At 40.3% G+C, this 14,772-nt stretch overlaps 1 protein-coding gene across 2 annotated transcripts in view; it reads right to left on the reverse strand.

The window, feature by feature from the left end:
* GLI3 (GLI family zinc finger 3) overlaps nt 1-14,772 on the reverse strand; it is a 194,202-nt gene that overhangs the window by 75,416 nt on the left and 104,014 nt on the right. The window lies entirely within an intron of this gene.

Here is a 14,772-nt window from a genome sequence, read left to right on the forward strand (position 1 = left end):
GCTCAGGCAGCTACTATACACCTAAATGATGTGGAAAAAATAAGCCAAATAATCATCCTGCTCCTCAAAATCTTTAGTTGCTACTGTAGGATTCAACCCTATATAAACTGCAATTGATGAGAAACTGTCCACTGATATAACTGATAAAATCCTTAAGTGATCATGGAACATGATCTTCATAAGCACAAAGTGCTGACCCAATTTTGCTCTCTCTGAGAGCCACCAGTAAAACTTCCACTGACTTCAACGCGAGGAGAGTGAGGCCAGCACCAAGTATTTTTAAAATGCAATTCCATGATCCCTTTTCTCTTTGCACTTCTAATTGAATTTGTAAACAAGCAAACCTATACATACATGGTACGGGAAATCAGTAATATAATCTTTTAATACTTGATTTTTTTTTTTCCCCCCAGAAATTAAGTCTTAAAATAGACAGTCCATTCCCCTAAAATCACTCACTGCCTCAGATATCCTGTATTGCATTCTTGGACTTACGAAAACTAAGTAAATAATTTTGAACATGTAAAGAACTAGACTTAATTGAATACACAGAAATGACAGAGCACAGTTCATGCAAAAGAGCTCATACACTACAAGAAGGTAAGCACTGTTTACTGTATTTTCTTAGCGGTGTGAATGAAGAGGGAAAACAAGAATATGCTTAAGTCCTAATACGAGAATGAAACTTCATTTCCTATACTCCTTTCCATGTTCCAACACCTAGTCAATACTTTGCTCTCTCTTTCTCCGAAATTCACACTGGAACTGTAGTCAGTACGGGGAAGTAAGCGACAGAATTGGATTTGGTAGCAACCTACCATTCAGTAGCTATATGTACAAACAAACCATGAATGGGTTGGTGCCTACGTAGTTTACATGTAAGAGGAGCGAGATCAGGATTTAAGGTACACAGGCTCTGGTTTGGTTTCCATCACCTATCTGCTGTGCCACCTTGGACAAGTTCGTTGACATCCTCATCTGCTGTTTCCCCACCTGTAGAACTGTGGTAAAGCACTCGGAGACAGTGTTTGGTATCTACAGTGGAAAGGTCAGACCAAGAGATAGTATGTTATTAATATTTTCTCATTGAGGCAAGGACAATGCCTTACAAAATGTGTGCAGTTCTGGAACGTAAATTACTAAAATATACAAATAACCTCGCTTTGGGTTAGAACAAAATGTTTCTCCCTCAGAAAGTTAAAAGGTATAGTTGCAGAAAAAAGGAGACACAAACGACTGCACAAGACATGTTCATGGCGCTGGAAACCATGCATGACAATCAGTTGATGACCCACAGCAAAAGAGTATTACTCCGGTTCCCCTCTCCTTCTTTGGGAAGTGTTAACATTATGCAGTTACAGTTAAAAATTGGCTACATTAATCAAGGCACTCAATCCTTAGTCAGTGACTGTATTCCTATTTTTCAACTGACAGACTGCCTGAACAGTGATCCAGCTTTTTTACATACATCCTCTGCTACCTGTAATACTTTGTAAACAACCCAACCATCAGCTTGTGGATTCCCTCAAAAAGAGCTTATGCTGTAAAAATCAATGAATATTCATTCCACTATTTAACATCTTGTTTACATAAAGTCAGCTGTAACACTGGTGACCTTCAGCCTACAGTAGCACCCATGTTGACTACAGTGAGCAACTACTGCTTCAGATGCCACCGAATCAAAGTACATTCACTTAATCACATGAGTCTTGACTTGGAGTCTTGACATGTGTTCCTTAAATGTTTATGCAGATAGAGTTTTGACTGATTTATAAAGAAATAAAACCATATGCTGTCTCTCAGCATTTCTCCATGTCAAGCCCAGGCTTCTTGTTCTCCTCCTCACACAATGGTAATCTCCCCACCACAACCTGCCTCTCCTTTTCCGCTTCCTTCCATCCCGCCACCAACCACTGTCATTGTCTCCCGACACTCCTCTGAAACACTGTGCACTTGGCCTTTCCATACAGAGTGACCCAGCTTGCCTCTCCTTCCTCCAAACCCTTCTTAGGACTGATGCAAAGAAATCGGTGACTAGGGGAAGATTACATGGATTTACTTGGCAATTTCTTTGCTTGTAGAAACAAAGAGTGCAAACACACAAAAATGCAACTGACTAGAACTGCTCCCTCCAAATGGCACTTGCCTTTTAGGTTTCTAGTGGACGTCCTCTTGCAAATTTTGTGGCAGCTTTGTAAGCTTTTACTGCCCTACCTACCCAGCTGGTGCCCCTCCCAGCACAACCAGCACACCTCTGCCTCAAACCACTTCAGTGCCCGGTTTCACTGAGCCAGAGCAAAGTTGCCAGACTGTAAATCGGGCAAAGGCGCACTGTCTGACCCTGCTGAGAGGGACATGGGATAATCTTCAGGGCAAGGAAAACAGCTGGGGCTGGTAATCCCCAAGGCCATCACCAGAGTTCCTTTGCCAAAGCAGTCCAACCACGAGCTCTTCCTGGCAGAGCAACTTGTATTTGCACAACACTCAGCAGAGGTCTGATCCCACACAGAGCTGTTGAACATTGCAGTAATGTAAACAGTAAGTAAAAGTAATGCTAACAAGATACACCGTGATTTCCATCGCTTGCTTCTGCTAGAGCCTTATCCAGGCATTGCCTTACTTTGCTGAGTTCACACTGAATTCTATGAACTATAAGTAGGATAATATCCTATACCTGCGTAGTACAGCCCAATCTCAGTGCCAGTAAATTCTTCCTCCCCTGTCTTCAGCTGGGTCCAAGTCTATTGACTTATGGCCATTAATATATCAAGGATAACGTATCAATGCCACATTTGATGCAGAACTCATCATCACAAATCTAAAACAGAGGCACAGGACAAGCAAATGTTATTCGATGAAGCCTTGGAAAAGTGTTGCCATGGACCTCCATGTACTTCCCTCTTCAAACTGCGCTGGAGCACAAAGTACAGCAGGAAAATCTAAAAGGTCTACAGCATACTCATTATCTGTTGTTATTAGTAACAGACTGGACAGTGAAATTACCAACTGCATTCCTACAGCAAACTTCCTGGCTCCGCAATTCTCTTTTGATGCTCTAGAGGTGGTCTCATTTGCTATTCAAATTTTAGCCTCCTCTTGGTTACAGGCAGGGCCTGCCATCTCTTGAAGTGTTTAACCAGAGTGGCACCATCATATGAATATATGGGCATATATAATTCCTGACTGCATTCATGTACCCCTTTCTTCCTTCCCTTTCCCCTTCCTCTCCCCCCGCAAAAGAGTGGGTCAAAAGACTGTCAGAAGCTTTCTCACACTTAATGCTGTTAAGTCAGCTAATTGAATAAACATTTGTTTAACATTTGCTCCTATTTCACTAATGCACTGTGAGAATGAGAAGAATTTTATTCCCCTTCTCCCCCGTCCTCCCCCTTCCTCAGGAGTGCCACTAGCTGTTATCGCAGTGACTAATGTGCTGTATGTGGCCATTATAGTCTTCAACTCTGAAATTACACCCAGGATGAACGATAGGCTCTGCCTGTATGCTGATTGGAGTTGGATGATGATTGATTAGAAGAAAGTCAGACTACGTAGCCATGCAAAAAGAACTGCACTAAGCCACAAGCTTAAACACTAAAGAGCATTTCACCAGTGACTTCAGAGCTATTAGATGTTTTCATATGAACAACATTTCTCACATCCAGGTTTGCGCATTTTATCTTTATTCTTTCAAATCCTGAAATTGCTTGGATAAGAGGGTTTTATATATATATTTATACACATTTCTAAGAGGAGCCTGAACTTTTAGGGGAAATTGAAGAGGCTTTGTGTCAAGTACAGCTAAATCCAGCCTTTCTATATCAAACCCCTGCTAGAAAATTACTGTGCAGATGATAAGGCTGAAAGATATAATAAAAAGTGACTCTACTCAATTTACACTGCAATATTGGTATGACTGAATATTTTTCATTCAGGTGACTGATAAAATCACTAAAGTGTATTGCAGATAAATAAAGGAGGCTTCTGTCAAGAATAAACACCATTAATCATGAAGTCTCACCCTCTGAGTGGCTGTGCTATGCAACTGCACAAATGCACCATCACAAGTGGCATGTGACCCAGTGCCTCCTTTCTTCCTCCGGCTCCCTGGTGACGCTGACTTCTTAGGAAACTTTTTTTTTTTTTACTGCCTTTCCAACATTTGGAAGTCTTGTAATATCTTTTCCATTCGAGTTTATGTGCAATTGCAACTGAAATCTAAATTTCAGTGACGATACATTCACCTAAAAATTGATCCCATGAGACAAAGTGAACCGATGCACACTATGACTGCATTGCTGTAAATCCAGTGTTACAGTGAGAAGTCTGTATTTAAACTGGTGGGGATGAGATCTTTGTAATTCTACAGCTGAAACAAGTAGGAATATTTATCAGCTTCCCCCAAGCCCTCTTCCCCTTTTCTCCCAAAAGCACATTTTCTTACCAGTTTTATTACTTAGATTCGCTATTTCCAAATGAGTGCCGAGTTTCTTTTTGAACACACAAATATGAAATTTCTCAGCATCGCAAATCTTCCTGAGCAGAATCAATGGGTCTCCTTTCAAGAAGCAACTTACACACTAAAACTGGACCTGTGCTGAAATAAACTGTTACCCAGCAAAAGCACAGTCATACAAAAAGAAAACCAGACAACTCAAGTAACCTTTTTGTAACCTATTTTAGAGCAAGTGATGATTCAATAGTGGCCATGTTATTAAGCCAGAATGAAGCAGTGCCCTACACACTAATGAGGTTAAAAAATGTAGTTAGGTCTTCATGTTAAAGGCACTTAGCAAGCAGTTTGCTTGGAAAGACCAACTGTGTGTTGGAGCAGAGGACTAATCACACAGGCAGAAATCAAATCGACTGGAAGAATTAGGAGACTTGCGGCCCCGAGGAATGTAATTCATGCAGAAAAGCAGTTGTCAGAGCGAGGCCAGGGAACTGTGTGGGAAGAAAGCAAAATAAACAGCTCAACAAAGAAAACAAAGACGCTCAAATAGTGGCTTTCCTAATGCTTGAGTACACTGAAACTTCAGTGGGTGCATACGACAAAAACCTCATCAAAGACGACCTCTATACAAGCAATACACCGGTGAATGGTGCACGGGTTCAAAAACACTCAGAAAATGCCTGAAGATCTTTAAAAAATGACCTTGAATTGTTATGCACAACGGAGAAAGCGCACATATGTATGTGTATGCATGACTGGGAGAAGAAGAAAAACTTCCAAATGGTACAAAGCTAGGAGAGTTGAAATGGTTTCTACGATTACTCCTGATTTCTCTGTCTACTGTTCACAGATCAGAAGGTGATGCAGCCTGCATGCAAAGATCACTCCTGCCTATCTGCAGCAATACTCTTGGTGAAAAATCGGCTTTGCTAATTGGGATCCACTCTGGCAGTGTGGGGAGCAGATTACTGCATCCACCCAGGGGGACTACCTGACCAGAAAGAGCCTGAGGTTGGTCTTAAATCTCAACAAAACTCATGTGGCATTCACAGGAAGTTTTTCTTGTGACAGGTGTGACCTATGACAGCAAAATCAAACTTTGAAATCAGCTGATATATGAATTTCACAAGTACTCTGTTCTCTCAAAAAAACAGTATTTTCAACTAATGGGTCTTTAGTCTCATAATTTCATGTTTTTCAATTTTTAGAGAATGAAGCTTTTAGTACTTTTAGTACTTAAGTACCTCTCCTCATTTCATTCACTCACTGATGATTTTTCTAAGCCCTCCCTACCTTGCACTGCAGAATGCCATGTTCGCTATTGTTTCAGCAAATTTCAGCTTCGCTTCTTCCCTTAACTCCTTCCTCTCACTAAGGCAGGCGTTCCTTCTGGCAAAGCACCCAAAAAGCCTCTTACGTTACCTCAAATGGACACTCTCCTCAATGTCTGTTCTGTGATGCCAAGAAACACTCTTCTTCCAAATTTAAAACCAAAGCAAGTCCAACCCCTCAGCTTTCATTCCCAGTGTCTACTGTAAGTCACATCTACAATATTACAAAACTGATATTTGGGGAAAGAGAGAAAGCTCTTCTTCAATTCTAATTTTATATACTAAAACAAGATCTTAACTGTTTAAAACAAAAACAAGTTGGCAAAACCAAAAGAAATTCAGTAACTGAAGGTCTCTCCTATTGCACTTGTTACCTAAATTTCGTTGGGAAGGGAACATTTGACTAAAATTCTACATTTAGAGGACTACAATCCTGATAGAAACAGTGATGTGAAGGTTCAGCAATAATCATATTTGTTACACTATGGCTGGATTTGCTTCACAACTCTCTACTAACATTAGCAGACAGCCCAAAACTGATACTCACAAAGATCAGTGATTATTACTAAACAGAGAGAGTACTGGCTAGAATTTCTCACCTAACACTACTGCTTGCAACAAAGAAAAAAGAATAAATATACAGGTGTACATACATTTCTGTATAAAATACATGGATTATTTTCTGAAATGCCTCCTCCTCCCCCCCCCCCCCCCCCCAATACAAATCCATGATTTGGGGAAGACAAGCTATTTTGAGAGTGCACATCAGTGGCAGCACCAGATGTACAGCACATGTGTATGCTGCACCCAGGACTACAAGTCAAAGAGTGACCCTATGAAAGCACAATGGCTTCCAAGCTTCTCCCATCCTCCAAGCACCACCGCAAATCCATGAGGGCAGTATGATTCACTGGTATATGAAGGACAACTTATATCAAAGATAAATGCTGGTAAGTTAGGAGAGGGGAAGAAAGCTATTCTGGTAGCAGTCACTTCTCATGTTTTGTCTGCCTGTATCAAAGGTCCAGGTGTGGGAGCTGACTGGGGTGCAACCAAATCAGAGTGGGAAAACACTCAGCTGTCATGTTGGACTAACAAGTTTTGTCTTAGCCAGGCCAGCTTCTTTATTTGATCCTGCAGGCACTGAAAGCCATTGTGGTGCTACATAATCCATACAACAAGTTGGTTCTCACAAACAGTGAGTATATAATGGCTGGAACACCATAGCCATCAGAAGAAATGAGAGAGAAAGCCTTTACATTGCTGTTCTTGCCCTATTCGTGTGCAAAACTGGAGGTAAAAAAGCATTTCTTGGGCAAAGCTGTAACTTCAAACAACCTCAAGAACCTGAAATGGAGGGAAGCACCACTTCTAATGTGACTGTAGGGGGAAGTACGTAAAAAACAAGCACTAAGTGTAAAGCAAATGAATGTTCTGGCCGCACATTTTTTTAGAGAAGCCGTAAATTCAGTTCTGAAGTCTTTGAGGTAAATGCACTATCTATATGCCGGAAGCATTATTAGTTCTCTAAACAGAGTAGGCAGCTAGACTAACTCCAAGGGGGAACAAACAGGACAACTCAGGACATACCCACACCAGCAGGACCACCTATGCATTTGCTCCCTCAGCACCTCTGCAGTTCAATGTACTCACAGGAGTAGAAATAGTTCCCAGAAAAGGTATCAGGATGGAAGCCTGACATCCGAGGAACAAGTACGGCAAACCAAGACAAGGGCAGCTATGCAAGCTTTCTTGGTGCTGTCTTGATGATGTACACTGATAGTGATCTTCCAGGGTGAAGCAGAGAACACCTGATTGCCCCTGGTCATTCAGCTCCTGCCCTCCCCGCCAAATCTGTCTACAACATTGTTAAATGGGGCTATTTGCGTTGGTGGCCTCTATAAACTGGACTAGACTATCAATCTTTTCTTCCACAGGCCAGTGGAAAAGGCATGATAAATCTAGGCTGAATTTCAACAGGAGATACAGGACTGAAAGATGTGTATCTTTAAAGAGATAGCCACTTAAATCTGATATGTTTAGAAATTCTCCCTCTTGAGAAATACTCCCTAATTTTCTGTTGATCCTTAACACCAATGGTCACAGCACCTCATAAATAATGCTTTCAAGAAGACGACAGGTCAGTTCGTTCCTTCAGAACCTTGGTATCGCTGGCTCATGGGCTTCAGGGTGTTTTGCCTCTATGTCTAACCTCTGTGCGGTCTCCAGAAAATCACCAGCACCCCTATAAAGTTCACTGTAAATGCAGTCATAATCCAGTGTAAGTTCAGACCTACACATTCAGTGCTGGAAGGGACTAATCAATACATTCCTGCCTGGTTTTTAATGGCAACTTCATAGGGCCCAGCTGCAATGAAAAGCTTCTTCTAAAATAAGGTCCCAAGTCATTCCTTGGTCATGTAAAGCATCCTAAGAGCAAAAATCAAACAGCATAATATTTTTCTTTAAATCATTTCCTCTATTAATCGATAACATCAGTCAAAAATGTTGGCCCAGCCTACCCTGAGGCACACAGATAAAACACCCATTGAGCACATTCCTTTGGGTAGAATTAGGGTCTTGTCTTTTTTTTTCCTAGCATCATATAATAGAGAATATGCAAGGGATGGCTTGTTAGTCTTCTACATCTCGGAAGCACAGCTGACACCACCACCTCAAGTGCCTGTTTTTTGTTACAAATACGCTAACAAATACAGACATATATATAATCTAGCGGATTGAGAAAGGGGGTGACAAAAAGGGCAAAAAGGTGTTATTTAACTTCTGTTTTTTCTTCCTTTGAGAAAGAAAGTCTGAACCAAATTCAATCCATACTCCAAGACTACAGGACATGATGTCTTTGTTGGGGGAGGAGAGAATCTAAGTCAGGGAAAGATTGTGTGAGAGTATGATGAAGATGCTCTGTGCTCCTACACTGCAGATGTACTCATTGCTTGCATTTCTTCCAGTTTATACCTACTCTCACTTTAGGGACTTCTAATCCACAACACAGAAATCTCACCAGTACACTTTAAAAAAAAGAAAGAAAAAAAAAAAGAGAAAGAAAGAACGCTAAGACTGTAACATTTCAGCTCTCTTTGAAGCAAGATTTAACATGAGTGGAGGAATTGTACTGAAAAAAAAGGAGTCTGTCACAGTCCAGTACCTCACAGGCCACTGCAACAAGTTTGACAGCAGCCTCTATAGAGTTGGCTTGCTTCTGGTTCACTGCACGTGAATACCACAGTCAATATCTGCTCACTCGAGTAATACTGCTGACTACAGCACAAAGAACACAAGAATTTTGTCCAAGAAACCACAGGCTCAGAGCCTCTGAATGTGCACTATATTTAGAGCTTGCATTCTTTGCAGCTGATAACAGAATGAGATAATAGATATTTCAAGCAGCAGAACTCAAGCATTGCAGCACTTCTACATATTTTTGGTTAAATGTTAAATTAAGGTAACGATCCACATGTTCTCAACGTTTTTGCCCATTAAGATTTTTCCTACTTTTTTTGTTCACATTTACCGTATAATTTTCTATCTTTCTCAGACTGTGTAGCTCCTTCCATTAGTTCTAACTGTAAAGACCTAGAATTACTCAGTCCATGATAAATGCAAACAAAGATATTCACCCTGTTATGTAAAGAGGATGCATGCACACACAAATACGCACACTTGTGCAGACACAGGGACCGTCCCAAAAGCTTTTAGTCATGCCTAGTTATTCCTCAGTCTACAGAAAAACGTTACATACAACACGGTGTCCCAAGGCACAACTTTGCTGGCCATTCATTTTGCTTCCATCATCTCTTAATTCATGCTGGTTTGAAAGCCTGCCTCAGGGAACCACTTCTCACTGGCAGCCCAGAATTCATCTAAGCACTGTTAACTGCCCAGATAGGGTAAATCAGCTAAGTGGCAGTGCTGTCCACTGCCAATAGATACCTTACTGCTGATAAACCTAGGAACTGTTCTCTGCAACAACGTAATCCCTACAAAACTCTTTAAGAATCCTTTTCACTGGATTGAGCCCCACCAGACGAACCTGGTCAGTCTGCCTCTCAAGTGGGGCTCAGGCGACCAATTCCCTTTAGACTAGCAGAGCAGCATTCCCGAGGACCACAGAGGGCTTTCCCCTCTTCTTCCTCCCTCCAGGAAGTTGCCCTGCGAGTTGTAGCTACTACTGAGTGACCTTCTCATGAAAGGTGGTCAGCCAGCAGCCAGGCGGTGGAAGCATGCATTCCTCATCACGGCTGGGGGCTACTGCCTCTCCAGTGTTTCTCGACATAAAAAAAAAAAAAAAAAAAAAAAAAAGATTTGGGGGAAGTTTCTATCAAACGATTTTTAGCAAAACAAACCATCACTTTTTACAAACTTTTCCTTCTACGCTTAAAATTTCACCAGAATTTTCCTCTTATTTCAATTGCTGTAACTTCCCCAGACATCCCTAAATCAAGCTGGCTGTACAAGGAAACAAAGAGCCCCTGTTAACACAATATTTATCTGCTGCTATTGTTTCTCCTTTATAAATCTGTAGTTCCTTGGCATTACAATTAGCTACTCCAGAGAAAATTATTATGTCACAAAGTATTATCCGCCACAGAAACAGATGAATGATGTGAACCAAATGTAACCTGGTGTGCTTAGAGGCAATTCTGTTGACTTTCATGTAAATGTGCTTGCTGAAAACGGGCATGATTTTTAGCAGGGAATCCTTATTTGATCTAGAATTTATTTGCCAGCAGAAATGAACTTTTAAATAAGATACTCTTGTCTCAATAGTGATTTTTCCTAGTCGGAAGAGAGCAAATCTGTGAGAAACACAGAAGAGTTGAATTGAGCGTGCAGAAACTTCAGACTACAGCTTACCTAAACAAATTACTGTAACTGAACTCACATAAAACAGCTACATTCAAAAACATTTACCTATTTTTACCCACATTTTAACATACTTTTTTTTTCTTTTGTCTCTCAGAATCAAAAATTTAAGAGAATCACATCTCCATTTTTTGTTCTGCAATTCTATATATGCCACCAATAATTTGCTTTACAAACTTTTCCCAGTTTCAGATAGTTTTTAAATACAGTCTGTTTCTGAAGCTATTCTGCAAGCCTGCTTGCAAAGGAGAATTTATGATCTGCAAGGCTTCAGGTAAATATTACTAAACAAGTACCAACAGCTAAACAAAACACTGATTCACCATTTTAAATGATGCAACACTATATACTGAGTGAGAGATCACAGTTCTCGTCTAGACTCAGGTTTCCTCTTCCTCACTTTGTAAAAGGCCTGGCACCGAATGACAACTACCTGCTGAAGTCCTTGTGCGGGCATCTGGCCTTGTTATTTTATTTCTGTGAATTACCATGGCTGCACTGCTCTGTTACTAAGAGGCATACATGTTGCTTGCAGATCCTACAACACTCACATCCATGGCATATAACAAATTCTGAATAACCTTAACGAGTCACCAGACCATGCTGCTTCCTTCTCAGAGACTTGCTATAAAAATCCTCCAGGCTATTAACAGCTGCTAATTCTCGATGCTGCCCTTCACTTGCAGGGACAGGTTTCTTGAGGTGCTTCCAATTTAATACAAAATTTCGCCCTCCTTACAGAAAATACTTTCATGGATGATTTTGGTTACTACAGCCATCTTTTCACATCCCAAGAGCTTCCCAGTCTTTCTTCTTTGATGGCTCCTGACTAAACCATAAAACCCATTCCAAGTCTTTAAGTAATTAAAGCCAATTCAACGAGCGACATTTTTCACACTGGGTGGGGCTCTCCTTCCCACTGTGAAAGGATCAATCAATGCTCTGACAAGCTGACAGACTCCTTGCCAAGCCTCCAGCTTAGAGGCATACTGAGGTAAAGCAGCAGGTAAAAGATTAAAGATGTTTAAACACTAAGATTTTTAAAAGAAATAAGAGCTTATGAATGAAAGTGCAAAGGAAAAATCAAAATGTCAGTGATGGGGTTGGGAAAACCTAAAATCCTATCAAACATATGGCAAGCAGTTTCTCTTGTAATCAAGGATATTTTGCGGAGCCAATGCTTTAATCTTCTCACATTTGGACATCCCCCATTATACTGCGTGGTCCAAAATCAGATGCTGATGAAAGCTCAGCATCTGGGCCTGACTTTCCTTTCCTTTTCACCCTTGTGTAACTGATGTCTGTATAAATTAGATATGAAATAACATATCTAAGAATCAGACTCTCTTTTTATCAACTTGAAGCTGACTGCAAGAAAAACACATGCTTTGCTTTAGTACTGGTGCATTCACACAGTTCAAAATATCTGTTCAAGTCATTCGTGTTAGGCAAATGCACTATGACCTGCACGTGCATCATTTCAGGGCATAACACTGCCAAACTTGGATGCTGCTAGTGTCAGTCAGCAGTTAGAACAAAAGGAGCTTGAGGTATCGTTGATGCTAGGAGCTACAGGACAGCAGCTCTACGTTGCAGCTTCCTCCTTGCAAGGGCAGCCTCCTCTGGCTGTAAGCATATGGGTAACATCAGTGCACCTTCCCTTCAATTTACCTGCTCACACTCCCTTACTCACAGTGCAGGGCTAATGTGAAATGGGATGGCAACAGAAGGAGAGAAGGAGACTAAATGGATGAACGTTTTCAGACATGCATGATGTATCTCTCAGTACATTCAGCCCCAGAACTTTAATTTTCTAGTAGCTTCCTACAACACGTGCATTAACCGCTCTGAGACATACACAGGCCACCACCCTGGAGCCATTCCTGATACAGTCACCCGGCAGTTGTTCCCTGCCCCACCTCTGCAGAAGCGTGCTTCCTTCACAGCCATATTAACAGCGCCTGGAAACACCAGGTTAGGTCACCTTCAAAGACTGTCCAACTCAACTTTGAAATGAAGCAGATTGGAAGCAACCAATTAATGCAACTTGATAAAAGTGTGGGAACGAATGAATGACCAAGAACGGTAGCATCCTAAATCACTGCAGTTAAATCAGTCAGTAGCAGGTTGCCTCTGCCTTAGGAGCTTCTTTTTTTAATTAATAAATAAAAACTCCACACTGGCTGAGTCAGATGTGAGACTATAAAGTTATTTACACTTGCACTGTCATAAAAATAGTCAAGACACCCTTATTCTTCCTCCACTCACTGCTAACAACTCTCATTCCAATAAAGCCAATGTCAAAAAAAGACATCAGGCAACTGGAAGAGTTAGCCAATAGTAAATTTATCATTTGGTTCTTGAGGAATAAAAAAACGCAGCATGCTGGTTTTAGTTTATGTTCATTAGCTGCATGATTCTGAATCACTGCACACCAACCAGAGAAGATATATCACACTCTATTGGATGGCCTAGCAAATGTCAAGGACCAAAACACAGTTTAGCTTCAGTTTCTCCTTTAGTACCTCACTTTAGAAATTAATTTTGAAAATTAAGAAAGAACTAGACAAAAACAACAACAAAGAAAAACAAAGCAAGAAGTGGGATTACTAAAGCCATGCTTCTTTTGATATGTTCTAACCATACGATGTTTAACAAGTACTTTCACTTGCTAGGTTGATGAAAAGTAACAAAACTAAATTACCATTTAGTGGACTTTTTTTTTTTTAAAGTAAGATTCATGCCTTGAATTTGGAAAAAAAAAAAAGGAAAGCACAACCTCCAGCTCCAATTACACTGTTCATACATTGCTGCTAAAGAACAACTTAAGTTTCATACATCTTCCCTGATATATAAACCGAAGATGTACTGTAGAAATTCCAGGATAACTACACAGTCCTAACAAACAGGTTTTAGTAACACAAAGTGACATATTTCAGTACATATTCATAAGGGTTGGGGGTTATTATTGGGCTGTAATTGCAGTTGTTCTAACACCTAATAAGCCATGGCTGGAAAAACAAAGGCAGGTTAATTTGTGATTTCCTCTACTCATTCAGAGGCAAATTAAGTGTCAAACAGCTAATACAGAACATATTTCATTTTATGAGATTTTAATTTAATTCTGCACCATATCATTGATGCCTTAATGTAGGGTGGTTTATCTAAGAGGAAGAGCAATTTATAAACCTCTTTCAATTGAAATCTTTAATGATAGGATACGATAGCATAATTACAGCAATGCCTGCTAGTCCTACTATACATAAGCACCTGTCAGCAATTCCATCATAAACATAAACCCTTATTTTAGGGGTTTATAACTCAAATTATAAAATTTGGCTCCGGGCTGAAATTTGGGATACAACAGTTCTGCCCATCAGCAATTAAACTACAAGAATTATACCTGTAAATACATACACATTTTTAGAGCCGCAAGAACCTAAGAGCCCTGTTAACACCTTAAAAATTCCTCCTTTATTTTTTCTTTTTCACTTGGCCGTTGTTCAAAATTATGTGCACACATTGTAGGTATCATGTGGACAAGGCCCTCTCCGCATTTTTTCTGCACTTGTATTATACCTGAACTAATTCCACTAAGGCTTGACTGGTTCTGGAACACATTTCTAGGAGCTCAGATAACTGGAACGATGAAAAATTTTTGCCCTTTTTTTTCATTATTATTACACACACACATACATTTGAGAGTATTACGAAGCCAACGAGAAAACTACCCATACAATGAAGTCATTGATGAAGCTGTGGGTAAACATGTGCATCCTGACTGGTGGTTTTGCCATTTTCTCTAGGAATTCTCAAATAACTTCTCAGACCCAGTTCTTTCTTCCTTTTTTTAAAATGGTTGTTAGGACAGTAGTTCAAGTAATAGCTCCAAATAACCTCAAATCTAACACTCTTAAGTGATACTCACATTAGGCTCTGTAAAACTTGCAAGAAAACTGCTCGGTGTCTACCTCATGCATACATTAAAACGTATTCCTGAAAACTGCAAAAGGAAGACAAAACTTAACAAAGAAGCTATTGGAGTCCAACAGACTTTATTTCTTTAAAGTTGCTTAATTGTGCATTTACATTTAATTACATCGACCA

This window comes from Leptosomus discolor, chromosome 7 (genome assembly GCF_034619465.1).
Source record: "Leptosomus discolor isolate bLepDis1 chromosome 7, bLepDis1.hap2, whole genome shotgun sequence".
In the NCBI taxonomy this organism is placed as follows: domain Eukaryota; kingdom Metazoa; phylum Chordata; class Aves; order Leptosomiformes; family Leptosomidae; genus Leptosomus; species Leptosomus discolor.